General features: G+C 41.3%; 1 protein-coding gene and 2 long non-coding RNA genes across 4 annotated transcripts in view; 2 read left to right on the top strand and 1 right to left on the bottom strand.

Annotated features, from left to right (window-relative positions):
• The window catches only part of VCL (vinculin), a 121501-nt gene that overhangs the window by 14872 nt on the left and 79512 nt on the right, over positions 1-27117 (top strand). The gene's annotated exons all lie outside the window — the stretch shown is intronic.
• Positions 7903-23830, bottom strand: LOC129048270 (uncharacterized). Its single transcript, XR_008510477.2, has 3 exons — positions 23649-23830; positions 22489-22541; positions 7903-7967 (listed from the first exon to the last, which is right to left on the bottom strand). It is a non-coding gene; the product is annotated as an uncharacterized LOC129048270 (long non-coding RNA).
• LOC129048272 (uncharacterized) lies at positions 15749-18841 on the top strand. The gene is made up of 2 exons (XR_008510479.2): positions 15749-16508; positions 16678-18841. It is a non-coding gene; the product is annotated as an uncharacterized LOC129048272 (long non-coding RNA).

Here is a 27117-nt window from a genome sequence, read left to right as displayed (position 1 = left end):
TCTGCCTGATGTACTCTTCTGTACTTCTTTACTTGGATAATTTCTACTAATTCTCAGTCTTCATAGTACATGTCCATTTTTCAGGGACACTTTCCCTGACTACCTCTAAGCTAGGTTAGGCCTATCATGTACTTTCTATATTTTTTCCTTATTATGCTTATCACAATTGTAATTAATTATTTGTGTGATTATTCACTGTTTAACATCTCTCCCCACCAGAGCCTCAGGGGCAAATATTGGCTCTGCTATGTTTGTCTCTGAATTTTTAGTGTCCATCATGGTGCTTAGCATATAGTAGGATCTTGCCTTGTGGAGTAAAGTATTTGTTGAATAAACAAATAGGAAGGCCATTTTCTGCTCCGAGCAAAAACTGTTTTAAGCTTCTTTGGAGAAATATATATCAGGCTGTGGTTGAATCTTGGTGAAATTTAACTGCCAATTAGGAAAGTAGCTGTAAATAATTGCTTAACACAGGGCATTACATGCAAAAGGACCATCTAATTCGTGTTCTCTGAGTGAAAAAAATCTAGGCACAGAGTCCTGGGGTGCAGATGGGGATAATCCTGCACAGCCCAGCACAGGATTATACAGAATATGTAAGTGTAAATAAAAAAATAAACATGGATGTAGAATTCTCTATTAGTTTTGATCTTTTGCAAATGAGCAGAATAGCCATCTTTGGCAAAATGCGGTAGTATGAGTTAGCAAATACCAAAGTCACACTTTAGATATAGATACTAGATAAATCAGCATATGATAATCAGCACATGATAAAAATTTTGGGAAGCAGTACAGTAGTATAATGGTTAAGCATTAAACTCCTTGTTTTTAAATTCCATTGTTGACAACTTCGAGATAGGTAACATTGGGGAAGTTATTTAATCTCCATTTCTCACGATCCTCCTGTGTAAAACAAAGCTAAACATAGTACCTGGCTGATAATGTTGTTGTTGTGTGCGTTAAATTAGTTCAGTAAAATGTTTATAGCTATTCCTGACACAGAGCTAAGAGCTTTATGAGTGTTAGATTTTATCATTACTATATTTTCCCATGATTTTAAGTCATATTTTAAACGTTAGTCTAATGAAAAGGCAGTGTTGATTTAAAAAAAAAATGTCTAAGCATAGCTTCTAACTTTTATTCAACAAGGCAAAATGCCAATGAAAGCTTTCAGTAGAATTCCATATGTTGTGGAATATACAGTTTTACCAACTGTGGGGAAAATATCACTCACAGTTTTAGGTGCTTGAACCTTTGATTGCCAGTTTACCATGATTAAAGATAGACATCTAAATTTTTAATTTATATTTATTTTGTTAGAAGCAATAGTGAGGGAAAAAGTATATATATATTTTCCAATTTGAAGCAAGAATTAGGGTTTAGGATTTAGGGTTTTAACTCAAGCATTCATTGTCTTTTCTTTTCTTTCTTTTCTTTTCTTTTTTTGGAGACAGGGTCTCACTCTGTCACCCAGGCTGGAGTGCAATGGCTCGATCTCGGCTCACTGCAGCCTCAACCTCCTGAGTTCAGGTGCTTCTCCCACATCAGCCTCCCCAGTAGCTAGGACTACAAGCAGGTGCAGCCATGCCTGGCTAATTTTTTTGTATTTTTAGCAGAGACGGGGTTTTGCTATGTTACCCAGACTGGTCTTGAACTCCTTGACTTAAGCAATCCACCCTCCTCAGCCTCCCAAATTGCTGGGATTACAGGCGTGAGCCACCATGCCCGGCCAGTGTCCTATTTTCTTTAAAAAAAAAAAGAAAAAAAGCAAAACAAAAATCCCAAAGAGGTACCCAGGCCATTCACTGAAATAATAAGATAGAACCAGCTTTCCAGGTAGAGTTGAGAAATATTATGCATTTGTGAAATACAATTCATCATTCTGGAACACCCAATTTAGTTTTGAGACAGGGTCTCACTCTGTTGTTCAGGCTGAAGTGCAGTGGTGTGATTTCAGCCCACTGCAACCTCCACCTCCCAGGCTCAAGCCTGCATTAGTCTCCTGAGTAGTTGGGACTACATGCGTGAGTAGTTGGGACTACATGCGTGCACTACCATACCTGGCTAATTTTTGTATTTTTTGTGGAGATGGGGTTTCTGCCATGTTGCCCAAGCTGGTCTTGAACTCCTGGGCTCAAGCGATTCTCCCACCTCAGCCTCCCAGAGTGCTGGGATTACAGGTGTGTCACCATGCCCAGCAGCTTATCAAATATTTAATGAGTACATTCTATTCCGGATACTAGACTAACTTAATATCTCTTGCCTGAAAAAAGGGATAGAATCGCTTTCAGATTCCTACCAAATATAGGAGTAATAGAGTTGAAAAGTGAGATTAGGAGACCTTAACTACTAGTTTAGAGGTTATACTCAGTATTTCTAGTCTTTCAAGAAGTTTTTTGCCATGCATATTTAATTTCAAAGTCTTAAATTAATTAGCATCTTTACTATTCTCCTGAGTAATAAAAGGATATTAAAACAATTTTTGGCCAGGCCCTGTGGCTCACGCCTGTAATCCCAGCACTTTGGGGGGCCAAGGCGGGTGGATCACTTGAGGTCAGGAGTTTGAGACCAGCCTGGCCAACATGGTGAAACCCCATCTCTACTAAAAACACGAAAAATTAGCCAGGTGTGGTGGTTTGCGCCTGTAATCCCAGCTACTCGGGAGGCTGAGGCGGGAGAATCGCTGGAACGTGGGAGGTGGAGGTTGCAGTGCCTCTGCACTCCAGCCTGGGTGACAGAGAGAAACTCTGTCTCCAAAAAAAAAAGTTTGTATTTCCCACTTGGTAATTTCTTCAGTTCTTCCAGTTTGCTAATTCTTGTGTAGTAGTTTCTAATATGCCATTTAATCCATTCACTGAATTTTTAATTTAAATGACAGTCTTTTCCTTTTCTTCTTCCTTTCTTTTTCTTTTTTTTTTTTTGAGAGGAAGTGTCACTCTATTGCCCAGGCTGGAGTGCAGTGGTGCGATCTTGGCTCACTGCAACCTCCACCTCCCAGGTGCAAGCGATTCTCCTGCCTCAGCCTCCCAAGTATCTGGGATTACAGTCATCCAGCACTACATCAGGCTAATTTTTGTAGTTTTAATAGAGATAGGGTTTTACCATGTTGGTCAGGCTGATCTTGAACTCCTGACCTCAAGTGACCTGCCCACCTCAGCCTCCCAATGTGTTGGGATTATAGGCATGAGCCACTACGCTCAGGCTTTTTTCTTTTTATTTATTTGCTTTTGTAAATAATGGGGTCTCCCTGTGTTTCCCAGGCTGGTCTTGGAACTCTTGAGCTCAAGGGATCCTCCTGCCTGGGCCTCCCAAAGTCTTGGGATTACAGGCACGAGCCACCACATCCGGCCTAAATGACAGTCTTTTTCCCTTCTATGATTCCCTTTGGATCGTTTTCAAAATCTGCTTCAGTTTTGATAGTCTCTTGTTCTTTTATTATACTTAAAATTGTCATTTCTTGTTCTTGTTGTTTATCTTGGAGTATAGAAACTATAAGAGCTTAATACCAGAGTGAGAATAGCAAGGCACCTTTAAAATCTGGTGAAGTCTGGGTAAGGTGGCTCATGCCTGTAATCCCAGCACTTTGGGAGGCTGAGGCAGGCAGATTGCTTGAGCGTGGAAGTCCGAGACCAGCCTGGGCAACACGACAAAACTCCTTCTCTACAAAAAGTACAAAAATTAACTAGGCGTGGTGGTGTATGCCTTTAGTCCCAGCTACTTGGGAGGCTGAGGTGGGAGGATTGCATGAGCTGGAGATTGTGCCACTGCCCTCTAGCCTGGGCAACAGAGCAAGACTCTGTCTCAAGAAAAAAAAATCTGGTGAAATGTCAGGATAATCTTATTGTTTTGAGACTGCAGGAGTCTCTCACTCCTTTTTAATTTTGGTAAAATGTACATAATATTAGCTTTACAATTTTAACCATTTTTAAATGTATAGATCTGTGGCATTAAGTACATTCACATTGTTGTGCAACCATTACCATCACATACCTCCAGAACCTTTTTATTTTCCCCAACTAAACTCCCCATTTCTCATTCCTCCTAGCCCAGCAACCACCATTCCTTTCTGTCTCTGTGAATTTGACTGCTCTATGTAAATGGAATCATACAGTGTTTGTATATACTGTATAACATACAGTATATGATATGCTCTATGTAAGTGAAATCATATAGTATTTGTCCTTTTGTGATTGGCTTATTTCACTTAGAATAATGTCTTCAAGGTTCATCCAAGTGGTAGCATGTGTCAGAGTTTCCTTCCTTTTTAAGGCTGAATTATATTCCACTGTATGTGCATACCACATTTGTTTACCCATTCATCCATTGATGGAGATTTGGATTGCTTCCACCTTTTGGCTATTGTGAATAATGCTGCTATTATGCTGCCATTTCATCATACGTTTAATACCTTAAGAGGCCTGAACTCTGTCTCTGAAGGGTGTAAGCTGCTGCTGCTTCTTTTTCTTTTTTTTTTTTTTTTTTTTTTTTTGAGACAGGGTCTGGTTTTGTTGCCCAGGCTGGAGTGCAGTGGCATGATCTCAGCTCATTACAACCTCAGCCTCCCAGGCTCAAGCCATCCTCCCACCTCAGCCTCCCAAGTAGCTGGGACTACTACAGGTGCATGCCACCATGTCTGGCTAATTTTTGTGTATATAGGCCATCCTCCCACCTCAGCCTCCCAAGTAGCTGGGACTACTACAGGTGCATGCCACCATGTCTGGCTAATTTGTGTGTGTGTGTGTATATATATATATATATATATATATATATATATATATTTTTTTTTTTTTTTTTTTTTTTTTTTTAATAGAATGGGGTTTTACCATGTTGCTCAGGCTGGTCTTGAACTCCTGGGCTTATGTGATCTACCCACCTGGGCCTCCCAAAGTGCTAGGATTACAGGTGTAAGCCACCGTGCCCAGCTGGAATGTAAGCTTCTGATGGACTTGGGCTAGGACTGTGAACTTAGCCTCTGATGCCAAGGAGCAAACATGGAATGAAAGCAGGCCAAAGGCCCTTTTGCATAATGTGGCAGTAAGGCAGGAAGGGAAGTTCTTTCCACTTTAGAGAGGCAGTGTTTGAAGCATGAGGAAGTTTGCCAGCCAGAGAAAATGGGAATACCTTCTGTGCAGAGTGAATACAAAGTTACAAGGGTGTGAATGTGCAGTTAGGGAATGGGGAAGCTTTAGTAATGAGACTGTTAAGGTGGATTGTGTCCCTTGTGAAGGGACTCAGATGCATAAATCAGTTAAAAAAAAAAACAACTAACTTCAGTTTTTGAATAGGTATAGGATTCACCTGGTTCAAAATTTAAAAGGTAAAAGCATACAGTGAAAAGTCTCCCTTTCCCCCTTGAACTCCAGCCACCCAGTTTCCCTCCTCATAGGAAACCGATGCACTTAAGAAACCCAATGTCTTGGATATGCTTCTAGAGATAGTTTGTGCACAATCTGGCAGTAACTAGTCCCCTTTCATACAAATGAAGACCTGTTATACTGTCTTGTCCTGTTTCTTGATTTTTTTTTTCATCCTTTGCATGTTTTGGGGAACATTTCTTGTTTGTATCTACAGAACTTTCTCTTCTTTTGACAGTTAAATAATAGTCCTTTGATGGTTGTAGATAATTTATTAAACTAGACCCTTATGGAAGGATCTTCGGTTATTTGTGATCTGTTGCTGTTTCAGACAATATGGCAAAGAATGACACAAATATGTCATTTTATGTATGTGTAAGTACATTTACAGGATAATTTCTAGAAGAGGAACATACTAAGCATTGGATGTTAGAAAACAGAAATCTTTTATTATTATTATTTTTACTTTATTTTAAGTTCTGGGATACACGTGCAGAACGTGCGGGTTTGTTACATAGGTATACATGTGCCATGGTAGTTTGCTGTACCTATCAACTCATCATCTAGGTTTTAAGCCCCGCATGCATTAGGTATTTGTCCTAATGCTCTCCCTCCCCTTGTCCCCCATCCCCCTACAGGCCCCAGTGTGTGATGTTCCCTTCCCGAAACAGAGGTGTTTAAGCTGATGTATAAAATTTTGGTAAAATAATCCTGGTAGCAGTGAGGAAGATAGATTGGAGCGTTGGTAAGACACTGGAGTTGGAGAGCCATCCATTCAAGCAAGAGGTAGTAAAAGCTGCCTTCAGGCAGTGGTAGGAGTGCAGATAGAGAAAAAACACATCTGCAGCGTGTGTAGAATACAAGAGGGAGAGGGAGAAAAAAAAAAGATCAATTCTAGAGATAGACTCATTATTACTTAATTGATATTTGGATTCATAGTGTTCTCGATTTTGAAAATGAATCAGTAAAGTAACTGTTTTAAAAATAACTAATTGGCCCGGTGTGGTGGCTCACGCCTGTAATCCCTGCACTTTAGGAGGTTGAGATGGTCAGATCACCTGAGGTCAGGAGTTCGAGACCAGCCTGGCCAAAATGGTGAAACCCTTTCTCTACTAAAAATACAAAAATTAGCCGGGTGTGGTGGTGGGCGCCTGTAATCCCAGCTACTCAGGAGGCTGAGGCTGGAGAATCGCTTGAACCCAGGAGGTGGAGGTTGCAGTGAGCCAAGATCGTGACATTGCACTCCAACCTGGGCAACAAGAGTGAAACTCCGTCTCAAAAAAAAAAAAAAAGAAAAACATTACTAATTTATTTTCAGGGGAGCACTATGTGGTTATTATCTCTATTTTACAGGTAAGGAAACTAAGCTGAAAGAATTTGAGTAACTTGTCCCGAGCCAGTAATTGGTGGTGTCGGAGTGCAAATATTTTTATTATGCAAATGAGCTTACTTTGAGATGCAGGGCAGAAAACCTAGAATTCTTATTAAATCTAAAAGATCTCATCAATGATTTTATTGAAGTTGAATATGAAAGAAGTCATGCCTTAACCTTTTTGATCTCACTTGGAAAAAGAAAAACTAAATACAATAGCTAGTAGCATGGATCCACCTAGAGAGATGCTGCAAGAAAACACAATCTAGTTGAAGTGAGAGCTCAAAGGATGGCACGTAAGGAAAGGGCTTGAATTCAGGAATGCCAGTGTTTTTTAATGACTCTGATATGTATTCCAAGCTGGGAGGGACAGATATCTATGCTGGTGAGAAAAAACAGGGTCAATCACTTGATGGCTCATGCCTGTAATCCCAACACCTTGGGAGACCGAGGTGGGTGGATCACTTGAGCCCAGGAGTTTGAGAGCAGCCTGGGCAACATGGCGAAACCCTGTCTCTACAAAAAATACAAAAATTAGGTGGGCATGGTGGTGCACACCTGTAGTCCCAGCTACTCAGGAGGCTGAGGCAGAAGGGTCACTTGAGCCCTGGAGGTTGAGGCTGCAGTGAACCATGATCGCCCCACTGCATTCTGGCCTGGGCAACAGAACAAGACCTTGTCTCAAGAAAAAAAAAAAAAAAGAGAGAGAGAGAGATAAAACAGTAGGGTAATCTGTTTATGATATTTGTGTGGAAGATGCATACTAAAATGGTGGCGGGATTGAATGTAGGATTTCAGGTTAAAGAATTGTTTTAATGAAAAACTTTTTCTTACCATAGTTTGTGCTTTTACCCTAACAATGAACATGTGCCACTTTGGAAATAAGAGAAATAAGTTCCGTATTTCCCCCCCATCTTTTTGTTGTTATTGTTTGTACTCTTCCCACTGCCTGGAGTTGCCCTTCCTCTCTCATTAGAATGGGCCCAGTGCAGATGTCACTCTCTTCATGAAGCTCTTCCCAGGCTGCTTAGTTGAAATAAATCTCTCCCTTTGCTGTGTTCCTAAAATATTTGACTATGGTTGTTATCATGAATTGGAGCTAATTGTGTTCATGTCTGTTTCCTCCCCTCCTTTCTCTGACCCCCCTACCCAGCTTCCAAATTTGAGTCTGTAGAATAGAGTAGTTACATACTTTAATGTTGAATTGGTTGCATTTTCAGCACTGCAGTTTTTTTTTTTCCCTGTCAGAACAAGAAAAGATAGATAAAAATTCTGAGTCATAGAAGAATGACTTAAAACTTCTGAAGGCAATGATATATCTGTGCAAGCCATATGAATACTCTCCTAATTTGGGAAATCTCTGGAGTAAAAAGGGCCATAAATAAATAAACCGTCTCTGAAACTATCATACCTATTACATCTGTAAAACCAAAACATGATTGCCACATTTCAACTGACATATACCAGAAGACTCTGTCTCTGAACTGGAAGCTCCAACTTGGGCTGTTCTAAAGCTTCCGTAAAAAGGGAAATTCCTCAGTTAGTCTGCTGAAGTTATTATATACTATAATGATGGCACTAGAGAATGAGAATGCAAAAATCTCCTTTTTTCTCCTTCTTGTCTAGAAATTGAACCTTTTACTTATTCTTGCCAGATAAATAAACCATTCCTGTTCTTTTTTTTTTTCCAACAAATGTTCTGTTGATCGTTCCTTTCATGTCTTTTTTCTTCTTTTCGTTTCTCAAAGCAACCAGTCTGGATTAGGCTGATTGTTATCTTCTAATCTTTCCTTCCTTTCCATTACTGCCAAGTAAATCTTTCTTAAGCATAGCTCTGATCTCAAAAGGTTCTTGCTCAGAAACCTATGCCTTGTCCCCATTGTCTTCCAGATTAATTTAAATTCCTTATTCTAGCTCTTCAGGGCTATCACATCCCTAACCCCTTTCTGATTGTATTATTTCTCTATGGAGAGCAGAAGTCAGCAAACTATAGCCTGTGTTTTTAACTGTCCAGGAGCTAAGAATAGTGTTTGCATTTAAAAATATTTGGGGAAAAAAACAGAAGATGAATATTTTGAGACACAAGAAGTTATTCAAAATTAAAACTTCAGGCCAGGCACGGTGGCTCATGCCTGTAATCCCAGCACTTTGGGAGGCTGAGATGGGTGGATCACCTGAGGTCGGGAGTTCAAGACCAGCCTGGTCAACATGGTGAAACCCCATCTCTACTAAAAATACAAAAATTAACCGGGCATGGTGGCATGCACCTGTAGTTACAGCTACTCTGGAGGCTAAGGCAGGAGAAGTGCTTGAACCCAGGAGGTGGCAGTTGCAGTGAGCCAAGATTGTGCCATTGCACTCCAGCTTGGGTGACAGAGCGAGACTCTGTCTCAAGAAAAAATAAAATACAATAAAAATAAATTAATAAATTAATAAAAATAAATTAATAAATAAATAAAACTTCAGTGTCCATAACGTCTTTTTTTTTTTTTTTTTGAGACGGAGTTTCATTCTTGTTGCCCAGGCTGGAGTGCAATGACACGATCTTGGCTCACTGCAACCTCTGCCTCCCGGGTTCAAGCAGTTCACCTGCCTCAGCCTCCCTAGTAGCTGGGGTTACAGGTGCGTGCCACCACACCTGGCTAATTTTTTTTTGTATTTTTAGTAGAGATGGGGTTTCGCCGTGTTGGCCGGGCTGGTCTTAAACTCCTGACCCCAGGTGATCCACCTGCCTCGGCCTCCCAAAGTGCTGGGATTACAGATGTAAGCCACTGTGCCTGGCCCACATTGTCTCTAGATCTCCAGGGACTCTCTGCTGTTATATATCTTACACCTAAACTCTTAGTTTCAGATGGTTTTCATTTATGAACCAAATATAGACTTGTGTTGTTTTTTAATGAATCATTAGAAGTGAACTTGATATTTATTGAGGAATGAAGATAAAAGGATTGTAGCTTAGTGTGTAGGTGCTTTGCCAGCACTGTCTTTAATGCAGTTATGCATAATGAGGTTTCAACAAAAGGCTGCATATGTGATGATGGTACCATAAGATAATAATATATTTTCACTGTACCTTTTCTATGTTTAGATATACCAATACTTAAAATGTGTTACAGATGCCTACAGTATTCAGAACAGTAACATGCTATACAGGTTTGTAGCCTAGGAGCAGTGGCTATGCCATAAAGCCTCGGCATGTAGTAGGCTATACCGTCTAGGTTTGTGTAAGTGTACTCTATGATGTTCACACAATGACAAAATTGTCTAAAAGCACATTTCTCAGAACATATCCCTGTCATTAAGCAAAGCATGACTGTAGTTAAAACAGTAACAAACTAGATAAACCAATGAACTCTCTAGTCTCAATTCTGACTAATTCTGATTATTCCTTTGCCTAACTGGGAATAAGGTATCTGAGATGGTATAGCCTAATTTACTAATGAGTTTGGTTGTCTGTGGCAACTGTTCAATATCTAGGCTGCACTATTGATGTTTTATATTGGTAAGCAAGTGAAACAAAAGGAAATGAAGTTAACATTTCTATAAAAGTCTTTTTCTTGTTTTAGACCAAAGGCTGTGTCTAATCTGTTAATGTTCTATGAAGAGCAGTGATGAAATACAATCTGCAAAAGGCACAAACACAAGCAGTATTGCGGGAGCTGGTTTACAGCTTATTTTCTATCAATACATCTCAGCCAGCATGCTCTGGAAGTGCTGCAGCTCTTCTCTTCTTTCACTTTTCAGCAACTTTAGAACTGAGTCCATGCCCAGCTCATGTGTAGTCACACTAAATTGTGTTTGCAGTAGTTGAAAAGGAAAGATAAAAACATTAAAAAAAAAGCCTAAAGGTATAACTTTGGAAGTATAGATATCATAAAGGTTACTCTTTTCTATGAGCATTTTAATTGGAGGTCTTGCCATTTGACACATGAATATTATAAAACTTATAATATTCTGCCTGTGGCTGCCTGTGAGAAATGTGTTTGTAGCTTGAGCAAAGGAATAGAGTGATTTTGCTTGTAGTCTTAATTTAATGGCTCAGAATGTTTATTATGGCCTGGAGCCAAATTCAATTACTATATTGTAAAAGTGACTGAATAATCTCCAATTAGCAAGCAGGATGGTTAACGTTAGTAAATGCATTTAAAGACTTTTGCCGGCTGGGGTGCAGTGGCTCATGCCTGTAATCCCAGCATTTTGGGAGGCCAAGGTGGGAGGATCACCTGAGGTCAGGAGGTCAGCCTGGCCAACGTGGTGCAACCCTGTCTCTACTAAAAATGCAAAAATTAGCCGGGAATGGTGGAAGGCGCCTGTAGTACCAGGTACTCGGGAGGCTGAGGCAGGAGAACCGCTTGAACTCGGGAGGCAGAGGTTGCAGTGAGCTGAGATTGCGCCATTGCACTCCAGGCGACAAGAGCAACGTGACACTCCATCTCAAAAAAAAAAAAAAAAAGACTTTTGCCATTGTGTTTCCATTTTTCATCACACCTGTAATTTAAAAAAAATGGAGGGTCTACGTTGTTGGTCAGTACTGGTTCAATTTTAAAAGTTACTTAAGGCCAGGCTGGCTCAGTTGATCATGCCTAAGCAAATAACAGTTAAGGAGCTGAAGCCCTAGTTAAGCCTAACTGATCTTGGCTGTGGAAACCTTCTAGCTTCTGGGAAGAACCAGGACAATGGGACATCAGTTGGTTAGACTGCATCTTGATGGTTTATATGTGCCCATTGTGTACTTGAAGTTTTTCTTGTCCTTCTTGCCATCTGATAGTGCTGTAGAGTTATAGAATCACACAATATAACAGCCAAAAATATTAGACATAATTGAATCCTGCTCTCTTATTTTATTTTATTTTATTTCTTTTTTGAGACAAAGTCTTGCTGTGTCACCCAGGCATGGCATGATCTCAGCTCACTGCAACCTCTGCCTCCTAGGTTCAAGCGATTCTCCTGTCTCAGCCTCCCACGTAGCTGGGATTACAGGTGTGCACCACCACGCCTGGCTAATTTTTTGTATTTTTACTAGAGACGGGGATTCACCATGTTGGCCTAGCTGGTTCAAACTCCTGACCTCAGGTGATCCGCCCACCTCAGCATCCCAAAATACTGGGAATACAGGCGTAGCCACGGTGCCCAGCCCCACTCTTCTTATTTTAAAAAGACACAGTATGGCTGGGTGTGGTGGCTCACGCCTGTAATCTTAGCACTTTGGGAGGCTGAGGTGGGAGGATTGCTTGAAGCCAGGAGTTTGAGACCAGCCTAGGCAACATGATGAAACCCCACCTCTACTGAAAATACAAAAATTAGCTGAGTGTGGTGGTGTGCGTCTATACTTCCAGCTACTCGGGAGGCTGAAGTGGGAGGATTGATTGAGCCCGGAAGGTCAAGGTTGCAGTGAGCTGAGATTGCCCCACTGCAGTCCAGTCTGGGTGACAGAGCAAAACCCTGTCAAAAAAAAAGAAAGGGAAGGGAAGGGGAAGGGAGGGGGAAAGAAAGAAAGAAGGGAGGGAGAGAGGGAAGGAGGGAGGGAGGAAGGAAGGAAGGAAGGGAGGGAGAGAGGGAAGGAGGGAGGAAGGAAGGAAGGAAGGAAGGAAGGAGGGTGCAGTATAGTGGTTTAGGATTAGAGTATAGGTGTGCTGAGGTCATCATCACTATTTGAGTGGTAATTGAAGCAATGTCACTTATCTCGGGTAATACCCGAGGTTCGTTGCTGGAGTGGAAGTTTAATAGGCAAAAGAAAGAGAAGAGCTCTCAGCCCAGAGAGGGATGCTGGAGAAAAATGGGTTGCCAGTTCCATGATGAAATGCACGAAGTTTTATAAATGAGCTTGAGGAGGCAGTGTCTGATTTACATAGGGCCCAAAAGATTGGTCGGACCAGGTGTGTCATTTACATAGCATGCAAAGAAGCTGGCCACCCCAACCTAATCTTTTATTATGCAGATGGTTCTCTACCTGGCCTGCATCATGTTGCCTGTTTCTTTATTGTACACATGGTTGAAAAAGAAAAGGGAAGATGGAGCCTCCATGTTGAACATGCCTGGTCCCCAGGTAGCCTTTTCCTATTGGCATAGCTGCTGGCATTCACCCATGCAAGTTTTAGCATGCTTTTCTATGTCTGCAGCTCGATTTTTCAGGGTCATCTTTGTTAGAAAAGAAATGATTTGGGGGCTGCTTTTTATTAAAAGGGAAACCTTGCCGAGAACTCTTTTACCCTCACTAACTGCCTAAATAATTTCTTTCTAGCTTCTGCATCAATATTAGGCAAATTGACAAACTTCTCTGTGACTCTGTTCCTCATCTGTGGCATGGGATAGTAAATGGAACCCACCGCATGGGGGAGTTGTAAAGATTTAATGAGGTCATAAAGAGCTCCTGACTTACAGCATGTGCTGAATGAAAAATAATTTTTTTTTGAAGGAGAAAACTGAAATCACAAATGAATATTGCAATGGCAGAGAGAAGGAAAAAGGGACTAATGTTTATTTAGCCCTTGTTATCTACCAGGCCCTATTCTAGGTGATTTACATATGTATTACATCATTTAGCTCTGAGAGAGATGTTACTTTTTCCATTTTACTGATAAGGAGAGTGAGGCTCAAAGAGATTAAGTTACTTGCCAGAGGACACAGATCTGGTAACAGCAGAGTGAGGTGAGATTCAGATTGCTGCATTCCAAAGCCCCAGTTCTTTTTCCACTATTGCATTACCTTCCAAGATGAGGAGTAGGACCTCATTTTCCTAACATGAAAATGGGTTGCATTTCAAAAATTCGTTTACAAGTTGGTTGTTTGGAGTTACTTTTCCATGGAGACAATGTTACATGGTTACATGCCCAGGCTTATCTGCAAAAGCTATAATGTAATTAAATTCTGCACATTTGTGAACTGAAACTATTAAGGAAAAAATGCATTTGCAGTTCTAGCTATAAGCAGAGAAAGAAAAAATAAGAACGCATTTTAAATTCTGTGGAATGAGAAAAGCGGGTTCGGTTAGAGGGCAGTGAGGGAGAAGATGGGGACTGTTTTGATTCTGATGGGGCTCTGGGATACTTTCATGGACTAGGTATTCACACATATTTCCTTTTAAAAAATAATTACATATGAGAGCGATAGGACATGTGGTAGTGTTGACCTAATTTCTGTTGGCAATATTTAGCTTTCCTTTTTATATATATTTACCCTTTTTTTTTTGTAATGACATGTGGGAGCCCAGCTAGTCACCCTATATAGTCATAGAGTAGTAAAGTTTATAGATGTCATGCCTGTAATCCCAGCACTTTAGGAGGCCGAGGTAGGTGAATCATTTGAGGTCAGGAGTTCAAGACTAGCCTGGCCAACATGGTGAAAACCCGCCTCTGTTAAAAATACAAAAACTAGCCAGGTGTGGTGGCGGGCACCTGTAGTCCCAGCTACTCAGGAGGCTGAGGCAGGAGAATCGCTTGAATCCGGGGGGCGGAGGTTGCAGCCACTGCACTCCAGCCTGGGCGACAGAGCAAGACTGTCTCAAAAAAAATAAAATAAATAAAATAAAAAATAAATGAAGTTTATGAATGTGTTGAAGAAAGAATGAAGATAAAAGAATGTTTTCCTGAGTGAATTGTATAGGAATTTGAAGGAATTGAGGAGCTAAAGAGCATGTGCGCACAGATATGAAAATGATAAAATTAAATTTTCATTTCATCTTAAATCTTCATCATTTTACTTCAGTTGGCACTTAATTTCTGAGCATATGCTATGTGCCAGTCACCATGTGTCATGGCTATGAGGGAAAAAACACTCACAGACCCTTAGTCACAAATTTGCAAAAGAATTTGCTTTGTACTTGAAGCATCTACTAGAGATTATATTCAGATCATCCAGTGATGTTTTCCTCTTCATCAGTATTTATGAATATGTAAAGGTTACTTAATTATAACTAGTGGGAATAAGACTGAGGTTTTGTTTGTTTGTTTGTTTTTGTTTTTTAAGACAGGATCTCTCCCTGTTGCCCAGGCCAGAGTGCAGTGGTGCAATCATAGCTTGCTACAGCCTCGATCTCCTCGGCTCAAGTGATTCTCCTGCATCACCCTCCCAAGTAGCTAGGACTACAGGCAAGAGCCACCACATCTGGTTAATTTTTTATTTTTTGTAGAGACAGGGTCTTGCTATGTTGCCCAGGCTGGTCTCAAACTCCTGGCTTCAAGTGATCTTCCAGCCTTGGCTTCCCAAAATGCTGGAATTATAGGTGTGAGCTACTGCTCCCAGCCTTAAGTAATCTTTTTTTTTTTTTTGAGACAGGGTTTCACTCTTGTCACCCAGGCTGGAGTGCAATGGCGTCTTGGCTCACTACAACCTCTGCCTCCCGGGTTCAAGCAATTCTCCTGCCTCAGCCTCCCAAGTAGCTGGGATTACAAGCATCCACCACCATGCCCAACTAATTTTTGTATTTTTAGTAGAGATGGGGTTTTACCACGTTGGCCAGGCTGGTCTCGAACTCCTGACCTCAGGTGATCCACTCACCTTGGCCTCCCAAAGTGCTGGGATTAAAGGCGTGAGCTACCGCGCCTGGCAAGTAATCTTTTTAATAACTAAGAACACTGGAAAAACTAGAGGAGATTATTAGTAAAAAGTGTTCATTTTATTTTCCCATAATTATTGCTTGATTTCCTGTCACTAGTCAGGACTAAAAGATGGGAGATGTGGGACCTTTGAGTTCTGTTACATAGCATTTGCTTATGTATGTTTGCAACTAAAATGGAAACTTTAGGCTGGGCACAGTGGCTGATGCCTGTAATCCCAGCATTTTGGGAGGCCCCTGGAGTAGTTGGGACTACAGCAGGTGCCACCACGCCCAGTCGATTTTTGTATTTTGCGTAGAGATGGGGTTTCACCATGTTGGCTAGGCTGGTCTCAAACTCTTGGCCTCAAGTGATCCACCCACTTCGGCCTCCCAAAGTGCTGGGATTACAGGCGTGCCTCCATACAGAAGAATTTTTTTTTTTTTTGAGACGGAATCTGGCTCTATCACCCAGGCTGGAGAGCTATCTCGGCTCACTGCAAGCTCCGCCTCCTGGGTTCATGCCATTCTCCTGCCTCAGCCTCCCGAGCAGCTGGGACTACAGGCGCCCACCATCACGCCCGGCTAATTTTTTGTATTTTTAGTAGAGACGGGGTTTCACTGTGTTAGCCAGGATGGTCTTGATCTCCTGACCTCGTGACCCACCCGCCTCAGCCTCCCAAAGTGCTGGGATTACAGGCGCGAGCCACCGCGCCCGGCTCAGAAGAATCTTGAGTTGAGGGGGAGGATGAAGTGTTTGCACATTGGAAGCTTAGTCATGGTACCTTCATAAATGGGGATCTGGTGAGCAAGGCTGCTCTGCTAACATTTATGTAGCCTTAACTGACAGACTGAGTCTCATATTGGGTTAGAATAAACAGCTGCTGCCAAGGAAGCTTAACAGTGGTTCTAAGGAAACTATGTGACATCAGATAAGCTTGCTTGACATCAGAACTTGCCACTGACATAGTTCATCTGCTGCGTAGCCTATGTGATTGTGTTCTCATTGATGCACATTTAAATTAATATTTTGGGCAATTGGTTAAAATTTTGACCTTTAGGCCCTAGAGGTTTCTCATGACTTTATAGATTATTTATGAAGAATATTGTTGAGGCATTTTAGAATTTAATCTGTGTTTTTTTCTGATTATGAAGGCAATACATAGTTGATTTAAAAAAAATACTCTGGAAAAAGTATAGAAAAGGATTAAGAAGAAAATAAAAATCACCTGAAATTCTACTTCCCATGGTATGTTTGCTTCCAGTTATTTTTTCAATGTGGATATATGTTTGGGAGAGAGTGGGATGTTTCCTTATTAGTGAAATAGCTGAGGCTTCAGTAAAATTTCACTTAACACTCATGATATTGAGATGTTTGCCTAATGCACTGTACTAATTAAGGTTGTTTGTTTAATCAGGTGGTACAAATTCTGATGCCTTAGGAGCCAAATAGGCAATGAGCGAATCAGACCAGTTATAAGCACTGGGGAGTGATGGCAACTGTGGTTAACTGGAAAATGCCGGCCGTAACAGAAGAAGTTACTACCATCTTCAACTTACTGTTGTCACATGGAAACAGGGGCTAATGTTACCAAATCTTCCTAATTGTCAAGAAAGTCCCAGAAGTCTGTTTCTTTTTAATGTGAAATTTGTCATGTTAAAAAATACGTGCAGGTCAAACAAAATAGTCTGTGTGTTGCACTTGGCCCATACACTGCCATTTTTTGTCACTCCTGACATAAATGCTTCTCAATCTTTCTCATAGCTCTCACAAGAAGAGCACATTTATTAAAGAAAACGTTGGGAGAGGAGTTTATGCATAAGGAGTTTCTGAGAATGGCTTCAGGAACTTTTCCCTCTGAGAGGGTTGCTTAGTATAGAAATGATAAACTCAGTTACAGGAATCAGGTGGTGACATAAATGAGTAAAATGAATTGGGATTAAGATTATGAGTGTGGACATGGTGCAAATGCCCTGTTTGGGACATTTGGGTTCCAGTAATGTTTTTCCTTCATGGAATGCAGATCCAAATTGCTGCCAGACCTTCTAAGATTTAAGAGATGTCAGAAATTTGGATCTTTGTGAAATTTCTTGATTTTTAACTCATTTATGCATAGTGTTCCATTATTGGAACGCTAAGCTTGTGGGAGTTATTTATATCCTACTGCTCAAGGTCATTGCCAAGGTCTAATTTGTCATACAAAAAATTTGCAACCTCTGGCATAAATGGGTTAAAAATACTGTGTGGACCAAACAAAAACCATCCTTGCCCCAAATTCTACACAAAGTCCACTAATTTGCAGCTCTTGGCCTAGATCACTGTTTCCTACATATGTCCTAGAAATCCTAATTCCATCATATATTAATAGGTGCTAAGAAATAAGGAATTCTTGGTCAAATGAATTTGGAAAATGATGGATTAAACAAAACTGAACACATTTCCTGACTGAAGGTTATCATAGATCCTCAATTATGCTAATGTGCCTTGTAAATTCCTAAGAAGATATAGCCCATTACCCCACAGTTACAGTTAGGTCACCATCTCCACTTGCTTCCCCCACCACCCCCCTTGTCTAGGGTAAGAGTGGCCTTCCTCCTGGTTAAGGTTAGTCTCTGTATCTCTCTCCAGATTCTTATCCTGTCTCTTCAGGGATCTGACTTCAGAAGAAACCTATTTCCTTTCTCTTTTCCTGTAGCCTATCAGTGTGCTTGGTTTTCTCTAGCTTAAAAAAAATGACAACCTTTTCTTATACCATACACAAAAATTGACTCCAAATGGATCACAGACCTAACTATAAGAGCTAAAACTATAAAATTCTTAGAATAAAATATGGGAGTAAATCTTCATGACCTCAGGTTAGATGAAGACTTCTTAGGTGTTACACCAAAAGCACAAGTAGCAAAAGACAAAACAAAACAACAGGAAAAAAGCACAAGCAACCAAAATCACAAGCAACAAAAGAAGACAAGCTGGGCTGCAGTCCCAGCAGTTTGGGAGGCCCCGCGGGCAGATTACTTGAGCCCAGAAGTTCGAGATCAGCCTGGCCACCATGGTGAAACCCTGTCTCTACAAAAAATACTAAAAATTAGCTGGGTGTGGCCCGGCGCGGTGGCTCATGCCTGTAATCCCAGCACTTTGGGAGGCCGAGGCGGGCGAATCACCTGTGGTCAAGGAGTTCCAGAGCAGCCTGACCAACGTGGAGAAACCCAGTCTCTACTAAAAATATAAAATTAGCCAAGCATGGTGGTGTGTGCCTGTAATCCCAGCTACTTGGGAGGCTGAGGCAGGAGAATCACTTGAGCCTGGGAGGCAGAGGTTGCAGTGAACCAAGATCATACCATTGCACTCCAACCTGGGCGATAAGACCGAAACTCCATCTCAAAAAAAAAGCCGGGTGTGTTTGTATACACCTGTACTTCCAGCTACTCAGGGGGCTGAGGTGGGAGGATCACCTGAGCCTGAAGAGGTAGAGGCTGTAGCGAGTTGTGATCATGCCACTGCACTCTAGTCTGGGCAACAGAGACTCTGTTTCAGAATAAAAAAAAAAAAAAAAGAAAAGAAAAAGAAAAAGACAAGCTATATTTTAGTCTTAAATTGGCCTTTATCAAAATTAAAAGCTTGTGCTGCAAAGGACACTATCAAGAAAGGGAAAGACAACCCACAGACTGGGAAAAATATTTGCAAAAGATAAATAACTCAAAATATTGGCAAGGGCAATGAGCCCTTGGCAAGGGCAAGGGCAACGAGCCAGGCACAGTGGCTCATGCCTATGATCCCAGCACTTTGGGAGGCCGAAGTAGGCAGATTACCTGAGGTCAGGAGTTCGAGACCAGCCTGGCCAACATGATGAAACCCCGTCTCTACCAAAAAAATACAAAAATTAGCCAGGCGTGGTGGCTCATGCCTGTAGTCCCAGCTGCTTGGGAGGCTGAAGCAGGAGAATCGCTTGAACCCAGGAGGCGGAGGTTGCAGTGAGCCCAGATTGCACCACTGCACTCCGGCCTGGGTAACAGAGTAAGGCTCAGTCTCAAAAAAAAAAAAAAAAAAAAAAAAAAAAAAAAATTGGCAAGGGATCTGAATAGACATTTCTCAAAAGTAGATATATAAATGGTCAATAAACCCATAAAAAGATGCTCAGCATCATTAGCCATCAGGTCAAAACCACAATGAGATACCACTTCAGTAGGTGGGCTGTAATTAAAAAGATAATAACGGCCGGGCACGGTGGCTCACGCCTGTAATCCCAGCACTTTGGGAGGCCAAGGCGGGTGGATCACAAGGTCAGGAGATCGAGACCATCCTGGCTAACACGGTGAAACCCCATCTCTACTAAAAATACAAAAAGTTAGCTGGGCGCGATGGCAGGCGCCTGTAGTCCCAGCTACTCGGGAAGCTGAGGCAGGAGAATAGCATGAACCCGGGAGGCAGAATTTGCAGTGAGTCGAGATCGCGCCGCTGCACTCCAGCCTGGGCGATAGAGTGAGACTCCATCTCAAAAAAAAAAAAAAAAAAAAAGATAATAACAAGTGTTGCCAGGGATGTTGAGAAGTTGGAACCCTCTCATGTAGCTGCTGCGAATGTTAAATGGTTTAGCCTCTTTGGAAAACAGTCTGGCATTTCCTCAAATGGTTAAACATAGAGATACCGTATGACCCAGCAATTGAATACCTAGATTTATAACCAAGAGAAATGAAAACATGTTCGTACAAAACCTTGTACGCTAATGTTTATAGCAGCATGATTCATAATAGCCCAAAAATGAAAACAATTCAGGTGCCCGTCAACTGATGAATGGACAGACAAAATGTGGTGTAACCATACAATGAAATATGATTTGGCAATAAAAAGAAATGAAGTACTGATACATAGCACACATGAAAGAAGCTAGTCACTAAAGAGCACATCTTATGTGATTCTATTTATATCAGATATTTAGAATAAGTAAATCTGTAGAGAAAAAGTAGATTAGTGTTTACCTAAGATTAGGTGGTGGTGAGGATGGGTTAGGGCTAAATGGGGGTGGTGTTGACTGCTAGTAGTTACTAAGTCTCTTTCTGGAGTGATGAAAATGTTCACAAATCAATTGTGATGGTTGCACAACTCTGTGAATATCTTAACGACACCATTAACTACCCTCTGTGGCAGTTGACACTATTGACTGTTCCTGAAATTCTTCTGGCTTTTATGACACAGTTCTATTGATCCCCCGGCCCCTATCTCTGACATTTTCTTTCCAGCTCTTTTCACCAGCTTGTTCTTCCACCAGCTACTTATCTGTTGGTGGTGTTGGGTCGTGATTTCATTCATTATCCATGGCTTTTAGAACGTCTGATTTGCCTGTTACTTGTGAATCAGTTTTTCTAGTCCAGGTAAGTGAACTGAGGAACCATCTTTTCAGTTGCTTATTGGACAACTCCCTCTGAATATCCCAGTGCTAATTACTTTCCCTCTCAGACCTGGTTTTCTTCCTATGTTACCAATTGACCCAGTCACTTGAGCCAGGGGCTGGGAGCCACCCTAGATTTCTGTCTCACCCTCCACATGGAGTATCATGTAGCTGCCTTTTTTACACCTGCCCTCTCATCTCCATTCACACTGCTGCTGCTTCTGCTACAGTTAATCTGTAGTTTGTCTTTCACTAAGACTGTAAGCTCCATGAGATCTGGGGCCATGTGTGTTTTCTTCATCACTGTCTGTAATGCTTGCTACATTGCATGTTATGTAAGTAATATTTGTTGATTGAATAAATGAATTCACAAATGAGCTTGTCTTCCTAGTTTTCTTCACTCTGATCCATTCTTGCTGCTGAATTTTTCTGTTTGAAATGCAGACCTAACAATGTCTTTTACTTAGAATAATTAAATAATTCCCCATTGTTTGGAGGATAAGTCTATTGCGTTGCATACAAGGCCCTCCATGATGTGGCCCCTTTCTGCTTTTCCAATTTCCTGTCCTCTCCACACCTCCTCTCTACCCAGTACCCCGTTTTCCAGCTATGTTTCCTGAACTGGCCATGCTTTCCCATATCTTGCCCTATTAACTAGAAAGCCCTCCTTTTTACCTTGAATCCCATTACTTCTGGAGAACTCTTATTCTGCCTTCCTAGAGTTTCTCTTCCTCTGTGAAACTTCCTGTACCTCACCTACGCAGAGCAGAAACTTGGATGTAACTCTACTAGAGCATGCATTACACTGCATTGCATTATTTGTTTAAGCATTTGTCAATGAACAACAAGGACTGAGTCTCACTTTTGTATCCCCATCACACAGTGACAGACACAGTGCCTCCCACATGGGAAGTACTCATTAAGTGCTTGATTAAATGAATAAGTTGGAAATCAGAGTAGATTAGAGAGTTTTAGTTTTTCTGGATGTGGCCTCAAACACTGAACTCTGGCTGGCCATCTGTGAATGATGTGCAAAGGATATCAGTGAGGGGTGGATGGATCACAAGTCCATCACCACCCCAGAAAAACAATCAAAAGCATTGCTGATGATGGGTCACATACATTATTATTCTTGTATGACTGAGGCCTGGTACTGGGCACAGCTGCAATCAGAATGGTTGTTCAGTATAATGGATTGATCAGGCTAACTGTTATGCCATGACATTGATTTGAGCCACAGTCTAAGTACAGGCAAATGGGTACACATTCTTAAGTCTGGTCACAATCAGTTGGTCACAACCTATTGTCTAAATACATTAAGAACATCTTCCTACCACCTTTTTAATGTAATGCTCTTTAGTTACGACTTACATTGTACAAATCAGTAACACAAGTCTTCTCAGCTTTGTTTTGTCTTTGTTTTCTTGTACTTAGTCTAGCTAAGGGAGACATCTACATTAACATATTTTTTAGTCTAGGTAGTGACTTGAACCAGCCAACCTTTTTTTTTTCTTTTGCTGGAAAGAAACCAAATCTCTCTACATTACTAAACCAAATTGAGTAGATTGTGATGAAAGGAGTAATAATAACAACAGCAGAAGACAAAAGCCCTCTCACATAGAATTTTGAACTAAAGTCACATATTGAACAAAGGATATTTAAATTAACTACTGAACAAAGTAAGAGCTCTTCAAAAGAAACAGAGCTTCCTGCCAAGCCCCCTAAAAATGCTCCCAGGCCTCTTATTCATTCACTACCATTATTTCAGTTTATATCTAAAGATGTTTTATTTCTTATCTCATTCTCTTCCCACCACCTAGTGGACACATAGTTGGCACTTACTGCTTGTTTATTGAGTTGAATGGAATCAAGCTCCAAGAGTTAAAGGCTATTCTCTGAAGAAGAAAATAAAAGAGAAATAATTTTGTCAGCGAATAGAACTAACAAGTCTGAGTTTCTCTCAGCAATGGAATAAAGTTAGGAAGGGATAACACGTGCAATTGGCTGTCTGTATCTGTGGGTTCCACACTTGTGCATTTAGCCAACTGTGGATTGAAAATATTCAGAAAACAAGGATAGTTGCATCTGTGTTAAACATGTACAGATTTTTTTCCTTGTCTTTATTCCCTAAACAATACAGTATAACAACTATTTACATAGCATTTATATTAGGTATTATAAATAATCCAGAGATAATTTAAAGTATGTGGGAGGATGTGTGTAAGCTATATTCAAATACTATGCTGTTTTATATAAGAGACAAGCATCTGTGGGTTTTGGTATTTGAAGGGGGTCATGGAACCAATTCTCCATAGATACCAAGAGACATGACTATATTTATTATAAAGTTAGATTATGCCAAAAGGGTTGTTTTTAAATACTGACCCAGAGAAACCTAATTAGACTATAACTAAGATCTGTTTGTTCTTTTCTCTGTTTTTGTTTTTGTTTTTTGTATTTTTTAGACGGCATTTTGCTTTTGTCGCCCAGGCTGGAGTGCCATGGCACGATCTCGGCTCACTGCAACCCCCGCCTCCCAGGTTCAAGTGATTCTCCTGTCTCAGCCTCCCGAGTAGCTGGGATTACAGGCGCCCACCATCACGCCCAGTCAATTTTTGTATATTTAGTAGAGACGGGGTTTCACCATGTTGGCCAGTCTGGTCTCAAACTTCTGATCTCAGGTGATCCACCTGCCTCGGCCTCCCAAAGTGCTGGATTACAGGTGTGAGCCACCGTGCCCAGCCACTCTGTTTTTTTTTTTTTTTTTTAACCCTTTAATCCATAGGACTTTTTTCAGAAGGAGTAAGATTTATTTTAAGGCATAAAAAAAATCAGGCATCAGACAGATGTGGTGGCATGCAGCCGTATTCCCAGCTACTTGGGAGGCTGAGGTGGGAGGATTCCTTAGCCCCAGCAGTTTGAGTCCAGCCTGGGCAATATAGCAAGACCCCATCTTAAAAAAAAAAAAAGTAAAAAAGAAGCATTTGTTGATTCTTACTGACCTGTTTGTAAAGTTGTAGTCTACATTGGGAATCATATTTCCCCATACTAAGTTGACCTCGAAGAATAACATTTTCCCACCAGCTATGAAGATTCCTGTTAGTTAACAAAAGACATTTTGTGAATTAATCCCTTTCTTGTTTGTTCTACTTTTTTTTCTTTTTTTTTGATTTTTTTTTGAGATGGAGTCACTTGCTCTGTCGCCTAGGCTGGAGTGCAGTGGCCCGATCTCGGCTCACTGCAAGCTCTGCCTCCCGGGTTTGCGCCATTGTCTTGCCTCAGCCTCCCGAGTAGCTGGGACTACAGGCGCCCGCCACCACGCCCGGCCAGTTTTTTGTATTTTTAGTCGAGACAGGGTTTCACCGTGTTAGCCAGGATGGTCTCGATCTCCTGAACTTGTGATCTACCCACCTCGGCCTCCCAAAGTGCTGGGATTACAGGCGTGAGCCACCACGCCTGGCCATTCTACTCTATTTTTATTTGGAAAAGATGGGTGCTATGGAAATTTTCTGTTTTGATGGTGACAGGAGAGTGCAGGAAAATGCATTTTCTGTCATCAATGGGTTAATGGCTTAAAAATAAAAGATTTGTCTTTGGTTCTCCTAGACAGGCTTTGCCAGTTGTTCTCAAACAGGACATACATTTCTGCTTCTGTAGATCTTTAGAAACTGGTTCTTTGGAAGTTCTCGACTTGTTACTTTGGTGATAGAACACTGAATTGTAAAGATATAGAACAGAGGATGACAATCTTTGAATAAATGGGCAGGTCAAGGTAACATAATCCTCTCTGCCTTCACTTAGCATACAAAGTCCTGAACTAACTGAGCTTTCCTTTCTAGCCTCATTTCCTCTGCTGAAGCCACACTAGCCTGTCTTTCTAGTCCTGGCCTCCTTGTACTCGCATATCTGACTGAACCTTCTTTGCCTGTGCTCTTCTCTTTGGTTGGGCTGTCTGATTCTTCTCTAGTGGGCAGCTTCTCCTTTCCAGGCCTGGCTCCTTTTTTCTAAAAGACCACATAGCAAAGGAATAAATGAAGGTTAATCTAGTAGCTGTGTGAAGAATGAATTGGAAGAGTCTGGAGCAACAAGACCAGTTTTAGGAGACAGTGAAGGTCTCATGGATCTGTGCTGCCTGATATGGTAGCCACTAGCTGCAGGTGGCAATTGCAGGTGCCTGCCACACCCCCGGCTAATTTTTGTATTTTTAGTAGAGACAGGGTTTCGCCATGTTGGCCAGAGTGGTCTCGAATTCCTGATGTCAGATGATTCACCCGCCTTGGCCTCTCAAAGTGCTGGGATTACAGGCATGAGCCATTGCACCGGGCCTATGCTGGGAACATTTCAAGTGGTCAGTACTCACAGGTGGCTAATGGGTACTGTATTGGGCAGCACAGATTAAATAGAATATTTCCATCATAACAGAAAATTATTTGGACAGCACTGCCAAAAATCAATTCCCCAAGAAAAAATGGCATTCATTCTACATAGTCATGTTTTATGTGTTGTACCTTAAAAACAGGGCCATTTGTTGTCCCTAATCTAATTCTGGCCAGAGTATATTGAGCAATCATGGATACTATTGCTTCAAGTATGAATGCAGCTTAGAATAACAAAATCACATTTAGTGTTTATCACTTAAGTATTCAAAAATAGCATTTAAATAAATGCCCTTGAATATATTTTTAATTATCTATTTATCTTTCCTTACCTACTCCTGCTCTTACATAGAGGCATCAATTAATTACATGCCATTCAGTTTTTAGTAATTACCTCTACTGGGGTCAGGATATTTGCTATTTGCAAAACTTTTAATGTTTTTGCCTGGTGTAGCCATGATTGCTTTATCTTTGGATAATAACTGTTTGCCATGTATCAGCCTTCTAGCATTGCTACCTTTGAAGGCTTTTTATTTCATTGATTTAGAAGTGATTTTTTTTTATCTTTTCCTTTTTTTGAGACGGTGTTTTGCTCTTGTCGCCCAGGCTGGAGTACAGTGGCGCGCTTTTGGCTCACTGCAACCTCTGCCTCCCAGGTTCAAGTGATTCTCTTGCCTCAGCCTCCGGAGAAGCTGGGATTATAGGCATCCGCCACCACGCCCAGCTAATTTTTGTATTTTTAGTAGAGACAGGATTTCGCCATGTTGGCCAGGCTAGTCGTGAACTCCCGACCTCAGGTGATCTGCTCTCCTCAGCCTCCCAAAGTGCTGGGATTTATAGGCATGAGCCACCATGCCCGGCCACGTGGTTTTATTTCTTTACCTCAGTCTAGTCTTCATCCCCCACCCCACCCCACCCAGTCCAAGAACAAGTCCTAATAATATTTCTTCCGTAAAAAGGTAATGCAATTCTGTTCTTTTCTCCATTTCTATTTTCACTACTTAAGTAGTGAAACCTTAAGTCACTACTATCACTCTCCCGGCTGACTGCAGTAGCCTCCCTGCAATCATCTAGGAGAGTGATACTGGTTACCCTGCTTTTCCCTCACCACCTAAAAATAGGCAAAATGACCTTTTAAAAAGAAAATCAGGCCAGGCGTGGTGGCTCATGACTGTAATCCCAGCAGTTAGGGAGGCCAAGGCAGGAAGATTGCTTGAGCATGGGAGTTTGAGACCAGCCTGGGAAACATAGTGAGACCCCATCTCTACAAAATAAAAAAAAAAAAAATTAGCTAGGCGTGGTGCCTCATGCCTGGAGTCCTAGCTGCTCCGGACGGAGGATCACTTGAGCTCCGAATCACTTGAGCTATGATTGCGCCACTGCACTCAAGTCTGGGATATGGGGCCAGATCATGTCTCTTAAAAAAAAAAAAAAGAAAATAAAAAGTCAGATTAATCTCTTGTTTAGAACTCCTGCCTCCTATTGTACTGATAAATGATTCCAAATATTTCAAGCTGGCCTAAAAGGCTCTTTATGATGTGGCCATTGCCTTCTTACCCAACCTCATCACCACACCATATTTCCCTCCCTCCCTGAGCTTCAGCCACTCTGGCCTCTTTCCAGTTCCTAAAATACACCCAATCTTTTCCTGCGTTAGGGCCTTTTTCTGGCTGCTCCCCCTAGATTGTTCTTGCCTAGCTCTTTCATGAGTGGCTCCTTCTTAGTTTCAAAGTCTCAGCTCCAATGTTGCTTCTTTGTCTACCCTTTCCAAAGCAGGTTCCTTTGTTTCCAGCCCGTACTCTTTATTATAGCATCATTCTTACCATTATCTGGAATCATACTTGTTTATTTACTTGACTCTCTGTCTCTCCCTAGTAGACCAAAAGTTCCGTGAAGGCAGGAAACTTTTTTTTATTCTCTACTCCATCTCTACTACCTAAACAGTACCTGGCTCATGTTGTTGTGCTAAAAACAATGTTTAATAGCACTGAATAACTTACTATTTTCTAAAGGAGATATAAGAGGAACTCACCTAGTTCTCCCTCCCACCCTTGCTCTCTGTGTCTGTGTTCTTCCTTCCCCCCACATATATAAA

Source organism: Pongo abelii, chromosome 8 (assembly GCF_028885655.2).
Source record: "Pongo abelii isolate AG06213 chromosome 8, NHGRI_mPonAbe1-v2.0_pri, whole genome shotgun sequence".
Lineage (NCBI taxonomy): Eukaryota > Metazoa > Chordata > Mammalia > Primates > Hominidae > Pongo > Pongo abelii.
Note: the sequence above shows the minus strand (reverse complement) of the source record. Positions and strands in the feature narration are given on the sequence as shown.